This window comes from Spodoptera frugiperda, chromosome 24 (genome assembly GCF_023101765.2).
Source record: "Spodoptera frugiperda isolate SF20-4 chromosome 24, AGI-APGP_CSIRO_Sfru_2.0, whole genome shotgun sequence".
In the NCBI taxonomy this organism is placed as follows: domain Eukaryota; kingdom Metazoa; phylum Arthropoda; class Insecta; order Lepidoptera; family Noctuidae; genus Spodoptera; species Spodoptera frugiperda.
Window position 1 is genome coordinate 2,010,438 of NC_064235.1, and position 15,785 is coordinate 2,026,222.

The 15,785-nt window shown below is 39.9% G+C and overlaps 1 long non-coding RNA gene across 4 annotated transcripts in view; it reads right to left on the minus strand.

Moving 5' to 3' along the window:
• Positions 1 to 15,785, minus strand: part of LOC126912280 (uncharacterized) — a 27,435-nt gene continuing 11,650 nt past the window's right edge. The window contains exons 3-5 of one of the 4 annotated variants that reach the window (XR_007706906.1): positions 10,081 to 10,303; positions 8,073 to 8,436; positions 1 to 580 (exon numbers count right to left, since the gene is read on the minus strand). This is a non-coding gene — a long non-coding RNA (uncharacterized LOC126912280). Of the gene's footprint in view, positions 581 to 7,665; positions 7,785 to 7,881; positions 8,437 to 9,946; positions 10,304 to 15,785 lie in introns of those variants that run through there. The other 3 variants (XR_007706907.1, XR_007706905.1, XR_007706904.1) reach the window with 3 other exon arrangements.

Here is a 15,785-nt window from a genome sequence, read left to right on the forward strand (position 1 = left end):
ATGTGAAACACAACACTTTTCCTTCCACAGCATTTGCTACTGCAGCAGTTATGTTCTGCCTAAGAGAATCTTCTCTGATCTCTCTCGTAGAAGAGTTCAGCAACTGTTTCAGTACCATTTTAGTCTCACATAAGGAAAATCTGACTTTTGTGTGGGACAGAAGTCCAGCCAGATCGTACTCTCAGTACTTCAGCACCAAGTAACACTCTGCCTGATACTCATTGGCCGCTGCTAGCCTAGTACTGCGAATCTTGATGAGCTTCATGTGTTCATGATTCTCTTTAGAGCGACGAAGTGATTATTCCTTCTTCCAGCTTAATAGCATTCTGGTCTGTCTCCGTCATTTTTGTTGTATTCGCAATTGTTTAATTACAAGGAAATCTGTCTCTCTTGCTGCACCGTGGCCCTCTCCACTTTAATGGTGGAATATTGGGCAGTCTGTACCAGAGTGTTCACTCTATCACTTTCTCTCATTCTCAGCAGCCAATCCGTTGACTCCTCCAAGCTGTGATGCTTCAGGCTGTCTGTCTGGAGACGCAGTACCCATTCATTCGGTATTGTTACGGCATTGGTCGGAGACCTGTTCCATGACGTCATGTGTGGAATATTCTTTGCCTTAAATGTAAAATTACATCGCATTCATGAGTTACATCATTAGCACCTTCATCTCTCCCGGAGATAATTTTCTTCGTAATGATAATTCCTTTTTCCAGCTTACCTAATAGCATTCTGGTCTGTCTCTCTGTTGTAATTGTTTGAATTCCCAATTGTTTTACGACTAAGAAATCTTAGGACTCTCTTGCTCCGTCCACCGTCACCCTCTCCATAATTATGGTGGACTCCTGTCGAGTAGAGAGAGAGAGTATAGCGGGCAGGACTACTGAGAGTGAGCGTAGACTTAGTTCAAAGGGAAACTTACCCGAAAGTATCTCAGGTCCGGGAGCCTGTACCAGAGTGCTACTATCCTCGCTGGCTGTGGACTCCTCTAGGCTGTGGTGCGCTGTATACAGTCAACCTATTACAATGTACCGTTCTCTCTGCGCTGGACTTATTATGGCTTCAGGTCCTGATGCAATACTTCGGTGTCCTGAATGTTTTACCGCAATCTTTGCTTCTGACGAGGATCTGACTTAAGTGTGTTTGCCGCGCCTGACCATTTTTATTTTTATTTTATTAATTCTTTATGCACATGAATTACATTTGTACATTAGGTGGGCTTAATGCCTTAGGCATTTTCTACCAGCCAAACCTTCAGGTGATGCAATGAGAAACCAGTGGTAGGTGCACGGAGCAAGCAAATCAAGAAAGCTCAAGTGGAAAAAAAGAAATACAATATACTTACACAAATATATACCAATATATATTAAATAATATGGAAACATAATATACCTACATAATAACATTACATATACTATCTACATATAATACATATATACTACTTATAGTGAAGATCACGATGAAGACTCTGACAACCTCTTCAGAAGAAGCTCCCGAACTCTCCGCTTGAACGTCAAACGACCAGACAGCAACCTGACATCGGTGGGGAGCGCGTTCCACAGCAAGATAGATTGGATAAAAAAAGAAGAATGAAGAAATTTTGTGTGATGTGTAGGACACTGAAGGAGACGGTTATTAGAAGAGCGTAGATATTTGCTGTGGTTGGCGCAAGTGTATTGAAAGAGAGAGGAAAGATAGCTAGGCGAAGAAGGTGAATCGAGGAAGGAGAAAAGTGTGGTAAGCGCCCTTTGCTCCCTGCGCTGGCGTATGGGCAGCCACTGTAATTGCAACCGATGTGCAGAAACGTGATCATATTTACGCAGGTTGAAAACGAATCGAATGCAGTTATTCAGAAGTCGGTCCAGTTTATTGAGGAGATCTGCATTCAGGTCATAATAACAAACATCCGCATAATCAATAATAGGGAACAATAAGGCCTGCACTAGCATTGACTTGGTGGTAGACGGAAGCAAGTTCTTAACGCGATAAAGAGACCGCAGTGATCCGGTGACCGTTTTGCACACATTTGTGACTTGTGCCTGCCAGTTCAAATTACTGTCAATGAGTAAGCCGAGATCTTTGACATCACTACTGAACGGCACGATCGCACCGTCGAAGACAACAGGCGGTAGGGATGCATTGTCAACCTTATTCAGAGACCTAGAGCTTCCAATGATGATCGCCTGGCATTTGTTGGGGTTCACCGAAATACCAAACCTCGCCGACCAGCTGCTGATAGCAGACAAGTCATCATTGATTTTACAGATGGCGCTCGGTAAGTCATCAAAGCCGGCCTGACAGTAAAGTTGCAAGTCGTCGGCATACAGATGGTACGAACACTGAAGTTCAGAGGTGATTAGATTAATAAAGATAGAAAATAAGAGAGGTGAAAGTATACCGCCTTGAGGAACGCCAGCTTTTAATTCGCGCCAATTTGATGTTGAGTCACCACATTTGACCGACTGCTGACGCTCCTGAAGATAAGAAGAGAACCATTCTAGTGACTTGCCAGAGACTGTAAGGTGGGATAGGATAGCTAAAAGGATGTCGTGACTGACCATATTGAAGGCATTCGAGAAGTCAACCAAAACCAGGACTGTGGCTCTGGTATTCTCGAAGCCGGTTCTAATATCGCCAGTCACTTTAAGGAGGGCTGAAGTAGTGCTGTGGCCTGGTCTGAAGCCAGATTGTAATGGACTAATTAGTCCATTTCTGTATACGAAACTCGAAAGTTGTTTGTGTACGCAGGCTTCGAGCACCTTGGACAGGAAGGGAAGTATAGATATTGGACGGAATTGGGACGGAAGAGTGGGACTAGAGACTTTAGGGAGCGGACGGACAAAGGCTCTACGCCAAAGGGATGGGAAAGTTCCGGAAAAAAGGGAAAAATTTATGACATGGGTTAAAGCAGGTAGGAGGTGATCTAATACAGTAACAATCATGTGACGAGAAATGTTGTCACAACCTACCGCTTTGGATTTTATTGAAAGGATAATCCTTCCAACCTCCGACAAGTCAACTGGAACGAAGCAGAAGGGGTTTCTGATGTTAGGACGCGTCAGACCTTCAATATATGTTAAAGTGTTTTGTTTTACTAGACGATCCATAGTAGGTACTGTAGCGAAGTGGTCATTGAGATCGTCTAAGCAAATTGAACAGGGAAGGTCTGAATGTTGCGTTTTGCCGATGCCGTTTTGTTTTATTCAAGCAGTTTACTGCACTATAACTACTTTAATTAATTGAATTTTAATTGGTGAGTTAAATTTATTTTATTTAATATTATTAAATTAATTTATGTTAACACAAGTGATGTGTGTCCACTTGCAACACCTACGCGAGAATCTTTTTCTGTCTTCTTTTGTCTTTGTCTGTTTCTTCCATTTGTCTGTCGGTATTTTTTTTATTATTTTATTAACCTGCGATCAGTTGATAGACTATAATCAAAAGATGTAAGAGGTAGGCGTTTGGCGAGACGGGGCCACTGCTCCATCTCCCCTTAATTATTCAGCACGTCGGCTCTCTTGAGTGTTTTAATCGGTCTTCTTTGTAGGAGCTCACTAGATAGCGGGTTTGGATGGCTATTTAGACGATCCTTATAGTTGGACAAGTAGCGTTTTGCTTCGTCTAGAATTGTTGGAATTTCTGTCGGTATATCATCATATTCTTCATTTCCTGATGGAATATTTTGTTGCCTTAAATGTAAAATACCGCTTTCAGTAATTGTGTCATTAGCATCGTCATCTCCCCGGAGATAATTTTCTTCGAAATGATAATTCCTTTCTTCAGCTTAAAAGCATTCTCGTCGGTCCCAATCGTTATAGTCGTTTATATTATGGCTTCACATCCCGATGCAATACTTCGGTGTCCTGAATGTAGAATAAAGCATTTAGCAACTGTTTTATTGCCATATTTACTTCTGACAAGGACCTGACTTGAGAGTGCGAACATCACGACGATATTATACTCTGACTGAAGAGGATTCAGCATTCTGTGTCTTCACTCTTCGATGTGGTTCATGACGCGTCCATGTTGCAAGTTACTGCACTTAATGTCGCGTAGCGCCGTGATTGAGACATCTTCTGTCTCTGTCTGTCGGTATTCTGTCTGGAGACGAGGTACCCATTTGATTAGTGATAAAATCGTCGATACTTTCTGACTGACTCCTGAAAGAATATTGGTACATTGTCAATTTTTTTCTACGCTCAAAATAAATGTAGAATTTGGCCTTGACGCCTTTTAATTGGGCTTCATCGAGACTGATATTGAAAGTATTAAATATTTCTATACCTTTCATTCCTTTGTTGTGCAGCAGAATTGCCACCTTCCGTTTATCATCGGATTTATCCAAGCCGGACACCAGCAGGTATAGCTCCAGCCTTTGCCACCATTTTTCCATGGCACCTCGTGTCACCATCTCCTCCGTAGACATGTTTTACTGAGATAGATTCTCTAATCCAAAAGATATATGAGTACCACGGCCTCTCTGGAAATCCGTGTTAAACATTGATTGAAATAAAGCATTCAGCAACTGTTTTATCGCCATCTTTACTTCTAACGAAGACCTGACTTAAGTGTGTTTGCCGCGCCTGACCATTTGTCTGTCGTGTCAGTATATCATCATATTCTTCGTTTCCTGATGGAATATTCTTTGCCTTAAATGTAAAATATCATGGAATTTATGAGTTTCGTCATTAGCACCTTCATCTCTTTCGGAGATCATTTTCTTCGAAGTGATAATTCCTTTCTCCAGCTTAGTAGCATTCTCGTCTGTCTCTGTCATTATTGTTTTCTCTCTCTCTCTCTCTCTCTCTCTCTCTCTCTCTCTCTCTCTCTCTCTCTCATTCTCAGCAGCCAATCCGTTGACTCCTCCAAGCTGTGATGCTTCAGGCTGTCTGTCTGGAGACGCAGTACCCATTCATTCGGTATTGTTACGGCATTGGTCGGAGACCTGTTCCATGACGTCATGTTCTGATGGAATATTCTGTTGCCTTAAATGTAAAATACTGCGTTAATCAGTTGTGCCATTAGCATTGTCATCTCTTCCGTAGATCATTTTCTTCGAAATGATAATTCCTTTCTTCAGCTTAATAGCATTCTCGTCTGTCCCAATCGTTATAGTCGTTCATATTACGGCTTCACATCCCGATGCAATACTTCGGTGTTCTGAATGTAGAATAAAGCATTTAGCAACTGTTTTACTGCCATCCTTACTTCTGACGAGGACCTGACTTGAGAGTGCGAACATCACGACGATACCATACTCTGACTGAAGAGGATGCAGCATTCAGTGTCTTCACACTTCGATGTGGTTCATGATGCGTCCATGTTGCAAGTTACTGGACGATCTTAATGTCGCGTAGCGCCGTGATTGGGAGATCTTCTGTCTCTTTGTCTGTCGGTATTCTCTCTGGAGACGCGGTACCCATTTGATTAGTGATAAAATCGTCGATACTTTCTGACTGACTCCTACATATGAAAAAAATATATGGAAATATAGCCAATGTTTTTCTACGCTCAAAATATTTGTCGAATTTTTGTCTTGACATCTTTTAATTGGGCTTCATCAAGGCTGATATTGAAAGTATTGAATTATTTCTATACATTTCGTTCTCATGTTGTGCAGTAGAATTGCCACCCTCCGCTTCTCATCAGACTTATTCAAGCCGGACGCCAGCAGGTATAGCTCCAGCCTTTGCCACCATTTTTCAAGGCACCTCGTGTCACCATCTCCTCCGTAGACATGTTTTACTGAGATGGATTCTCTAATCCAAAAGATATATGAGTACCACGGCCTCATCAAACATTGATTGAAATAAAGCATTCAGCAACTGTTTTACCGCCATCTTTACTTCTAACGTAGACCTAACTTAAGTAAGTGTGTTTGCCGCGCCTGACCATTTGTCTGTCGGTATTTTTTTTTATTATTTTATAAACCTGCGATCAGTCGCTAGACTATAATCAAGTGAGGTGGAAGAGGTAGGCGTTTGACGAGACGGGGCCACTGCTCCATCCCCCTTAATTATTCAGCACGTCGGCTCTCTTGAGTCTTTTAATCGGTCTTCTTTGTAGGAGCTCACTAGATAGCGGGTTTAGGGCCAACCAAACAAAAAAAAAAAAAAAATAGCCATATTTACACGATCCTTATAGTTGGACAAGTAGCGTTTTGCTTCGTCTAGAATTGTAGGAATTTCTGTCGGTAGATCATCATATTCTTCATTTCCTGATGGAATATTTTGTTGCCTTAAATGTAAAATATCATCAGTTGTGCCATTAGCATCATCATCTCTTTCGGAAATAATTTTCTTCGAAACGATAATTCCTTTCTTCAGCTTAAAAGCATTCTCGTCGGTCCCAATCGTTATAGTCGTTTATATTATGGCTTCACATCCCGATGCAGTACTCCGGTGTCTTGAATGTAAAGTAAAACATTTAGCAACTGTTTTATCGACATCTTTACTTCTGACGAAGACCTGACTTGAGAGTGCGAACATCACGACGATACCATACTCTGACTGAAGAGGATGCAGCATTCAGTGTCTTCACACTTCGATGTGGTGCATGATGCGTCCATGTTGCAAGTTACTGGACGATCTTAATGTCGCGTAGCGCCGTGATTGGGAAGTCTTCTGTCTCTGTCTGTCGGTATTCTGTCTGGAGACGAGGTACCCATTTGATTAGTGATAAAATCGTCGATACTTTCTGACTGACTCCTGAAAAAATATTGGTATATTGTCAAATTTTTTTCTAGGATAAATAATTGTCGATTTTTGCCTTGACATCTTTTAATTGGGCTTCATCAAGGCTGATGTTAAAAGTATTGAATTATTTCTGTACTTTTCGCTCCTATGTTGTGCAGGAGAATTGCCACCTTCCGCTTCTCATCAGACTTATCCAAGCCGGACGCCAGCAGGTATAGCTCCAGCCTTTGCCACCATTTTTCCATGGCACCTCGTGTCCCCATCTCTTCCGTAGACATGTTTTACTGAGATAGATTCTTTAATCCAAAAGATATATGAGTACCACGGCCTCATCAAACATTGATTGAAATAAAGCATTCAGCAACTGTTTTACCGCCATCTTTACTTCTAACGTAGACCTAACTTAAGTAAGTGTGTTTGCCGCGCCTGACCATTTGTCTGTCGGTATTTTTTTTTATTATTTTATAAACCTGCGATCAGTCGCTACACTATAATTAACTGAGGTGTAAGAGGTAGGCGTTTGACGAGACGGGGCCACTGCTCCATCCCCCCTTAATTATTCAGCACGTCGGCTCTCTTGAGTCTTTTAATCGGTCTTCTTTGTAGGAGCTCACTAGATAGCGGGTTTGGGTGACTATTTAGACGATCCTTATAGTTGGACAAGTAGCGTTTTGCCTCACCTAGAATTGTTGGAATTTCTGTCGGTATGTCATCATATTCTTCATTTCCTGATGGAATATTTTGTTGCCTTAAATGTAAAATACTGCGTTAAGTAGTTGTGCCATTAGCATTGTCATCTCTTCCGGTGATAATTTTCTTCGAAGCGATAATTCCTTTCTTCAGCTTAATAGCTTTCTCGTCTGTCCCAATCGTTATAGTCGTTCATATTATGGCTTCACATCCCGATGAAATACTTCGGTGTCCTGAATGTAAAGTAAAGCATTTAGCAACTGTTTTATCGCCATATTTACTTCTAACGAGTACCTGACTTCAACTTGATTGCCGTGTTTGACCATTTGTCTGTCGGTATTCTCTTTAGAGTGACGCAGTACCTATTTATTCGGTATTGTTATGGCATTGGTCGGAGACCTGTTCCATGTCACCATGTTCTGATGGAATATTTTGTTGCCTTGTAAAATACCATGTGCAAGCATTTGGGTAATGAGCACCTTCATCTCTTCCGGAGATCATTTTCTTCGAATTGATAATTCCTTTTTCCAGCTTAATAGCATTCTCGTCTGTCTCTGTCATTATTGTTTTCTCTCTCTCATTTTCGGCAGCCAATCCGTTGACTCCTCCAAGCTGGTGCTCCAGGCTGTCTGTCTGGAGCAACGCAGTACCCATTTGTTTGGTATTGTTATGGCATTGGTCGGAGACCTGTTCCATGACATCATGTGTGGAATATTCTTTGCCTTAAATGTAAAATATCATGGCATTCATTACTCCTTCATCTCTCTCGGAGATAATTTTCTTCGGTTACCATAATATGTAGTTAGTTTTAGTCTTTGCTTACCTGGTGGAATATTTTGTAGCCTTAAATGTAAAATTACATCGCATTCATGGGTTTCATAGATCATTTTCTTCGGTTACCATAATATGTAGGTCTTATGACCTCATCCTTTGCTTTTATCAACTCTTTACAATCATTTATTTTTCCAGCTTTATTATAGCTTTCGTGAGATATTCTAAATTAATAAAATGTGCGACAGATCTAAATTAGAGACTTGCTATAAAAATATACCTTACCATGGACACACGTAGGGTCCCAAATTCGCAATCTTGGCATTTGATCAGTAATAAAATCGTCGATACTTTCTGACTGACTTTGACAACGTGTGAAACAAATATATAGGGACATTATCGAAGAGTTTCTATGCTCAAAATTAATGTCGAAATTTACCCTTGGCATCTTTTAATTGGCTTCATCGAAGTTGATATTAATAGTATTATATATTTCTATACCTTTCGTTCATATGTTGTAAATGGTCACTCTGCTATTCAATCTGTTCACTTCGGTCTTTGACGCGTTAAATACCCTCGAAGTACCAAAATTGCATTGAAGCTAGAACAAAGACTTCAGCAACTACTTCATCAGTTTCTCCCAATCGGAGACCAGGGGCGTTAGTCTGCTAATTACAATTGTGTCAGAATGGTCCATCATTGATCAGTGCAAGAGGGACAGAGCTATACAACCTACATGGCTCCGTCCCTCTTGCACTGCTCAGTGATCGACCATTCTGACACAATTGTAATAGCAGACTAAGGCCCCTGTACCATCATCATGTCTTGGTGGAATATTTTGTTGCCTTAAATGTAAATTATGCATTAGGATCATTAGCATTTTCATCTCTCCCGGAGATCATTCGTTTTTGTCTTTGCTTACCATAAGTAGATCTTATGACATCATCCTTTGGTTTTATCAACAAATCTATGTAGGGATCACCACCACCAGTCATATCTTTGTCTGTTTTCTTGTATATTTTGAATGCAGAGTTTATTATTTGATAGTTTTGTTTCATTAGCAATTTCTATTAGTTTGTTAGTTACGCACGGTCCGTTACTGCTTCGAAGGGTCAGTCTCTAGCATCAAATTTCTCGTCTGTCCCAGTCATTATAGTCGTTCATATTATGGCTTCGCGTCCCGATGCAATACTTCGGTGTTCTGAATGTAGAATAAAGCATTTAGCAACTGTTTTACTGCCATCTTTACTTCTAACGAGAACCTAACTTCAACTTGATTGCCGTGTTTGACCATTTGTCTGTCGGTATTCTCTCTAGAGTGACGCAGTACCCATTTATTCGGTATTGTTATGGCATTGGTCGGAGACCTGTACCATGTCATCATGTGTGGAATATTCTTTGCCTTAAATGTAAAATATCATGTGCAAGCATTTGGGTAATGAGCACCTTCATCTCTCCCGGTGATCATTCTCTTCGAAATGATAATTCCTTTCTCCAGCTTAATAGCATTCTCGTCTGTCTCTGTCATTATTGTTTTCTCTCTCTCATTCTCAGCAGCCAATCCGTTGACTCCTTCAAGCTGTGGTGCTCCAGGCTGTCTGTCTGGAGACGCAGTACCCATTCATTCGGTATTGTCATGGCATTGGTCGGAGACCTGTGCCATGTCATCATGTGTGGAATATTCTTTGCCTTAAATGTAAAATATCATGGCATTCATTACTCCTTCATCTCCCTCGGAGATCATTTTCTTCGGTTACCATAATATGTAGTTAGTTTTAGTCTTTGCTTACCATATGTAGGTTTTATGACCTCATCCTTCGCTTTTATCAACTCTTTATAATCATTTATTCTTCCGTTCGTTAGACATTCTAAATTAATAGAATGTGCGACAGATCTAAATTGGAGATTTCCGATTAAAATATACCTTACCATGGACACACGTAGGGTCCCAAATTCGCAAACTTGGCATTTGATCAGTGATAAAATCGTCGATACTTTCTGACTGACTTTGACTACGTGTGAAACAAATATATAGGGACATTATCGAATAGTTTCTATGCTCAAAATTAATGTCGAAATTTACCCTTGGCATCTTTTAATTGGCCTTCACCGAAGCTGATGTTAAAAGTATTGAAATATTTCTATACCTTTCGTACATATGTTGTGAATGGTCACTCTGCTATTCAATCTGTTCACTCCAGTCTCTGACGCATTAAATACCACCGAAGTAACAAAATACCACTGAAGCTAGCACAAAGAGTTCAGCAACTACTTCATCAGTTTCTCCCAATCGGAGACCCTGTACCATGTCATCATGTCCTGATAGAATATTGTTTGCCTTAAATGTAAAATGCCATGGCATTTATGAGATGCGTCATTAGCACCTTCATCTCTCCCGGAGATCATTTTCTTCGCTCACCATATGTAGGACTGTGATTAAGAAATCTTCTGTCTCTTTGTCTGTCGGTATTGTCTCTAGAGACGAGGTACCCATTTAATTATTATGTTATCGGCTTACTCACGTACTGTTTTGACGAGGAACTCGACTAGTTTCAAGCCATGCTAGAGGCTCATATTCATGAGCAGCATTCCGCGACACACGACGCGGCGATTGTCGCGCTGCTACAATCGCCGCGAGTCGAGTTCCTCGTCAAAACAGTACGTGAGTAAGCCGATAACATAATAATTAATTTAGTATGTCTTACGAAAGTTATAATAAAATAATGAGGTACCCATTTGTTTGGTATTGTTATGGCATTGCTCGGAGATCTGTTCCATGTCATCATGTTCTGATGGAATATTATGTTGCCTTCAATGTAAAATACCATGTGCAAGCATTTGGGTAATGAGCACCTTCATCTCTCCCGGAGATCATTTTCTTCGAAGTGATAATTCCTTTCTTCAGTTTAAATTTAGCATTCTCGTCTGTCTCTGTCATCATTGTTTTCTCTCTTTCATTCTCGGCAGCCAATCCGTTGATTCCTCCAAGCTGTGGTTCCAGGCTGTCTGTCTGGAGACGCAGTACCCATTTATTCGGTATTGTTACGGCATTGGTCGGAGACCTGTTCCATGTCATCATGTGTGGAATATTCTTTGCCTTAAATGTAAAATATCATGGCATTCATTACTCCTTCATCTCCCTCGGAGATAATTTTCTTCGGTTACTATAATATGTAGTTAGTTTTAGTTTTTGCTTACCATATGTAGGTTTTATGGCCTCATCCTTTGCTTTTATCAACTCTTTATAATCATTTATTCTTCCGTTCGTGAAATATTCCAAATTAATAAAATGTACGACAGATCTAAATTAGAGACTTGCTATAAAAATATACCTTACCATGGACACACGTAGGGTCCCAAATTCGCAAACTTGGCATTTGATCAGTGATAAAATCGTCGATACTTTCTGACTGACTTTGACTACGTGTGAAACAAATATATAGGGAATTTATCGAAGAGTTTTTATGCTTAAAATAATTGTCGAAATTTACCCTTGGCATCTTTTAATTGGGCTTCATTAAGGGTTGATAATAAAAGTATTGAATATTTCTATACCTTTCGCCCCCTATGTTGTGAATGGTCACACTGCTATTCAATCTGTTCACTCCAGTCTTTGACGCGTTAATTGCCCTTGAAGTACCAAAATACCACTGAAGCTAGGACAAAGAGTTCAGCAACTACTTCATCAGTTTCTCCCAATCGGAGACCTGTACCATCATTATTATTAGAACTTATAACGGGATATTTACCATGTTTATTCATTTTATCGAGTTTCCGATATTTCGGCACTGTTGCAAGCGCCATGTTCACGGATTAACTGGAGTAAATGCGGGTGGGTGTTTACGAGCAGACAAATCGGTCTACCCGCTTTCTCGTTCGTTTTTTGCTGACACCGGTAATACCACTACCATTGTCACTTGTTACTCGGCTTAACTCTCGACACACAAAACTCACTGTGTCCGCTCGCGAACTTTCTTCTTTCTTGGCGGTTTTGCGGGTTTTACACAGTTGGACCACTGGATTCCAAGCCCTAGACAGTTGAGTGCCGAAATATCGGAAACTCGATAAAATGAATAAACATGGTAAATATCCCGTTATAATTTCTAATAATAGTGTTAGTGACCATGTCAGTTTAAAAACTTATACTGTACCATCATCATGTCCTGATGGCATATTTTGTTGCCTTAAATGTAAAATGTGCATTAGGATCATTAGTATCTTCATCTCTCCTGGAGATTCACTTTAGTCTTTACTTACCATAAGTAGATCTTATGACCTCATTCTTTGGTTTTGTCAACAAATCTATTTGGGGATCACCACCACCAGCCTTCTTTTTGTCTGTTTTCTTGTACATTGTTTATACAGCGTTTATTATTTGATAGTTTTGTCATTTGCAACTTGTATGTTAGTTACCCACGGTCCGTCACTGCTTCGAAGGGTCAGTCTTTTGATACGTTAAAATGTAATAGTCTGACAATGAAGCTAGGTGCTCATTCCTAAATGAGATGAACGAACAAGAAACTCCTTAATAGTTTGCAGGGCTGTTTTGTCGTGTCAGTCATTTTGTTGTGTTTCTTTGCAGTCTATTTTATGTTTATATTAAACGTTGCCCCACACTAGGATTTATCCTGTGTCGTGTGTGCGTTTATAAACATACATGACACCCAGACCCGAAACAACAATTTGTCGATCACACAAAGAGTTCTTCCCTGCGTCATTCCTAGCTTTTTTTTTGAGGGGAGAAAATCATCCAATGACTTCTCCTGCCTTAGACGAGGCGAGAAGGAGTATCAGACTCTTGACTGAGTAAAAACCAACCGTTCCTTCTCCTGCTTTGAGAGCCCCGGTAAATCCGCTAGGTAGTCTGCAGCTCCGGATCGGGCATCAGATCTACTGGGCCCCATCTGTGGTAGTCTAACAAAGCCATTTCTAACTGGTACCTGTTTTAAATGTTCCCAGTAAATGTATTGTAGTTTTCTTTTAACAATAACGAGCTAAGAAAGAATGATCCTATTTGATGCAGTTGTTTAGGAGTTATGAGCATACATATACATTGTGGTGTGTTTTTAAGTATTATGATAATGACAAATGATATTAATTGGAATTAAGAGAAAAGACTATGTGTGAAAGGTAATGGATAAACAAAAGAAAGTGACAGAATATTAGATATGTATTATGATTTATGATTACTTGATCAGAATGAACGTAGAATTAAAAAGTTTGAGAAGGGTGTAAAAAAGTTAAATATAATAGAGATTTTCAATGTCCGTCTTGTAGATTATTTTAAAACATTAGACGCGTATTTTTTACTTTTTCACGGAAACAAATACTTTCGATGATATATCAATTTGAAGGATCGTGTGACGTCACTTCTAAGTACTACTAAGAAATGACGTAGCGGGCTCCAGCTCCAAAACTTTAATTCGTTTTATGTAAAGCACGCTACACACCTTTTAACTGCGCAGTTTTAACTGTAAAGTTGGACTGCACAGTAAAAGCGTAAATAGTCCGGTCAATTTACGATATTGAAATATCAAAAATTCCGACAGAGCTGAATTTTGGTACAGACCTTTATTTTACTATAAAGATTAAAAATTTAAAAGTCCCCATCGATCCCATATATGCTTCAAAAGTTATTCGAGGTCAAAGTTCAATATTTTAGGTTTTTTGAGTTTTTCTCAAAAACTGTAAGTTTTTTCAAAAAAATACCTCAGACCAAATTTGTAGATCTCAAAATTCTCTACAAAATGGTCCTTATAAGTTTTTCTATAAGTATTACCGTTTCTAAGATAGATTCGTGTGTCCCCACACACATTTTTCCACTTTGGAAGCGTCTAACTTTCAAACGATTGATTTTGACGAAAAGTGGTTTTAGAAACCTTAATGTCTTTTTTAAAGACCTATCCATAGACACCCATCACGGATATGTAAGCTGAAAAAAAAATTTTTTTTAATCAGTTCCATGTATGGGGTGCCCCCTTTACTTTTTAAATTTATAAATTTTAATTCAAAATTCGAATAGCGGTTACCGAAATACACCATCTTACAAAGTTTCAACTATGTAGGCCCAACAGTTTCGTGGCCCAACAGGCTGTGACATACGGACGGACGGACGGACGGACGGACAGACATTTATTTCCGAAACTGTTGGGCCTACATAGTTGAAACTTTGTAAGATGGTGTATTTCGGTAACCGCTATTCGAATTTTGAATAAAAAATCATAAATTTAAAAAGTAAAGGGGGCACTCCATACATGGAGCTGATTAAAAAAAAATTTTTTTCAGCTTACATATCCGTGATGGGTGTCTATGGATAGGTCTTTAAAAAAGACATTAAGGTTTCTAAAACCACTTTTCGTCAAAATCAATCGTTTGAAAGTTAGACGCTTCCAAAGTGGAAAAATGTGTGTGGGGACACACGAATCTATCTTAGAAACGGTAATACTTATAGAAAAACTTATAAGGACCATTTTGTAGAGAATTTTGAGATCTACAAATTTGGTCTGAAGTATTTTTTCAAAAAATTTACGGTTTTTGAGAAAAACTCAAAAAACCTAAAATCTTGACCATTGACCCCGAATAACTTTTGAAGCACATATGGGATAGATGGGGACTTTTAATATTTTAATCTTTATAGTAAAATAAAGGTCTGTACCAAAATTCAGCTCTGTCGGAATTTTTGATATTTCAATATCGTATATTGACCGGACTATAAAGTGATTTTCCTTACAATCTCCATACAATTTTTTTCTTGAAACTTTGACATCAAGTCGGCACGGGTTCCCGTTATCCGATACCAATGATATTTTTTATTTTAGTTATTATGGTCAAATAGAAAAAATATAGAGGGTATGCGTACTTAAAATCGAAAATTTTTTTTTCGCCCTACTTGGCTGGGACACCCTAATGGTCATTCTGTTATTCAATCTGTTCACTCCGGTCTTTGACGCATTAAATACCCTCGAAATGCTAAAGTTGCACTGAAGATAAAACGAAGATACGAAGGGCAGTAGCCCGCCAAGCACGGTCGCCTGTTAGGTCAGAGGGGCCAGAAGATCTGAGAAGGAGGGTCTTCTTAGATCTTCTGAGCCTTAAAAGTCACCCACAATAAGATTAAATATCTGTGTGTCACGAATCTGTGCACAAGGGTCCATGTGTGGCGACACTCTGACAAGTGACAGATGACAGATGACAGAAGTCGCACATAGACTATCGACGAGCAAATCAATGGATGACGTCATAAATATCCTGCATCACACATATGAAGTTTACATGCGAATTAACACGGATAGAAAATCCCAACGAACAACAGTTGGGCAGAAAGCCCGCCAGGCATGATCACCTCGCCTGGTCGGAGGATCCTCCTTTTCTTAGGGAACTTTACTCGCTGTTCCCTAAAGTGGTGACCCCCGACGTGATTGAAACCAACCTTCACGGAGCAGATCAGCACCGTCATCCTTATCGCCATCTCCCTTACCCATCACTTCTCCGCTGAGCTGTAATCAAGTCGCAGCCAACCAGCATCCTCGGCCTCATCAGGGACCACCACACGCTACATCGAAGATATGCAGCCTGGTTCTTCCCTACGGCCTCATCAGCGTCTAGGCACAGCACTCTGCACACGGTCTG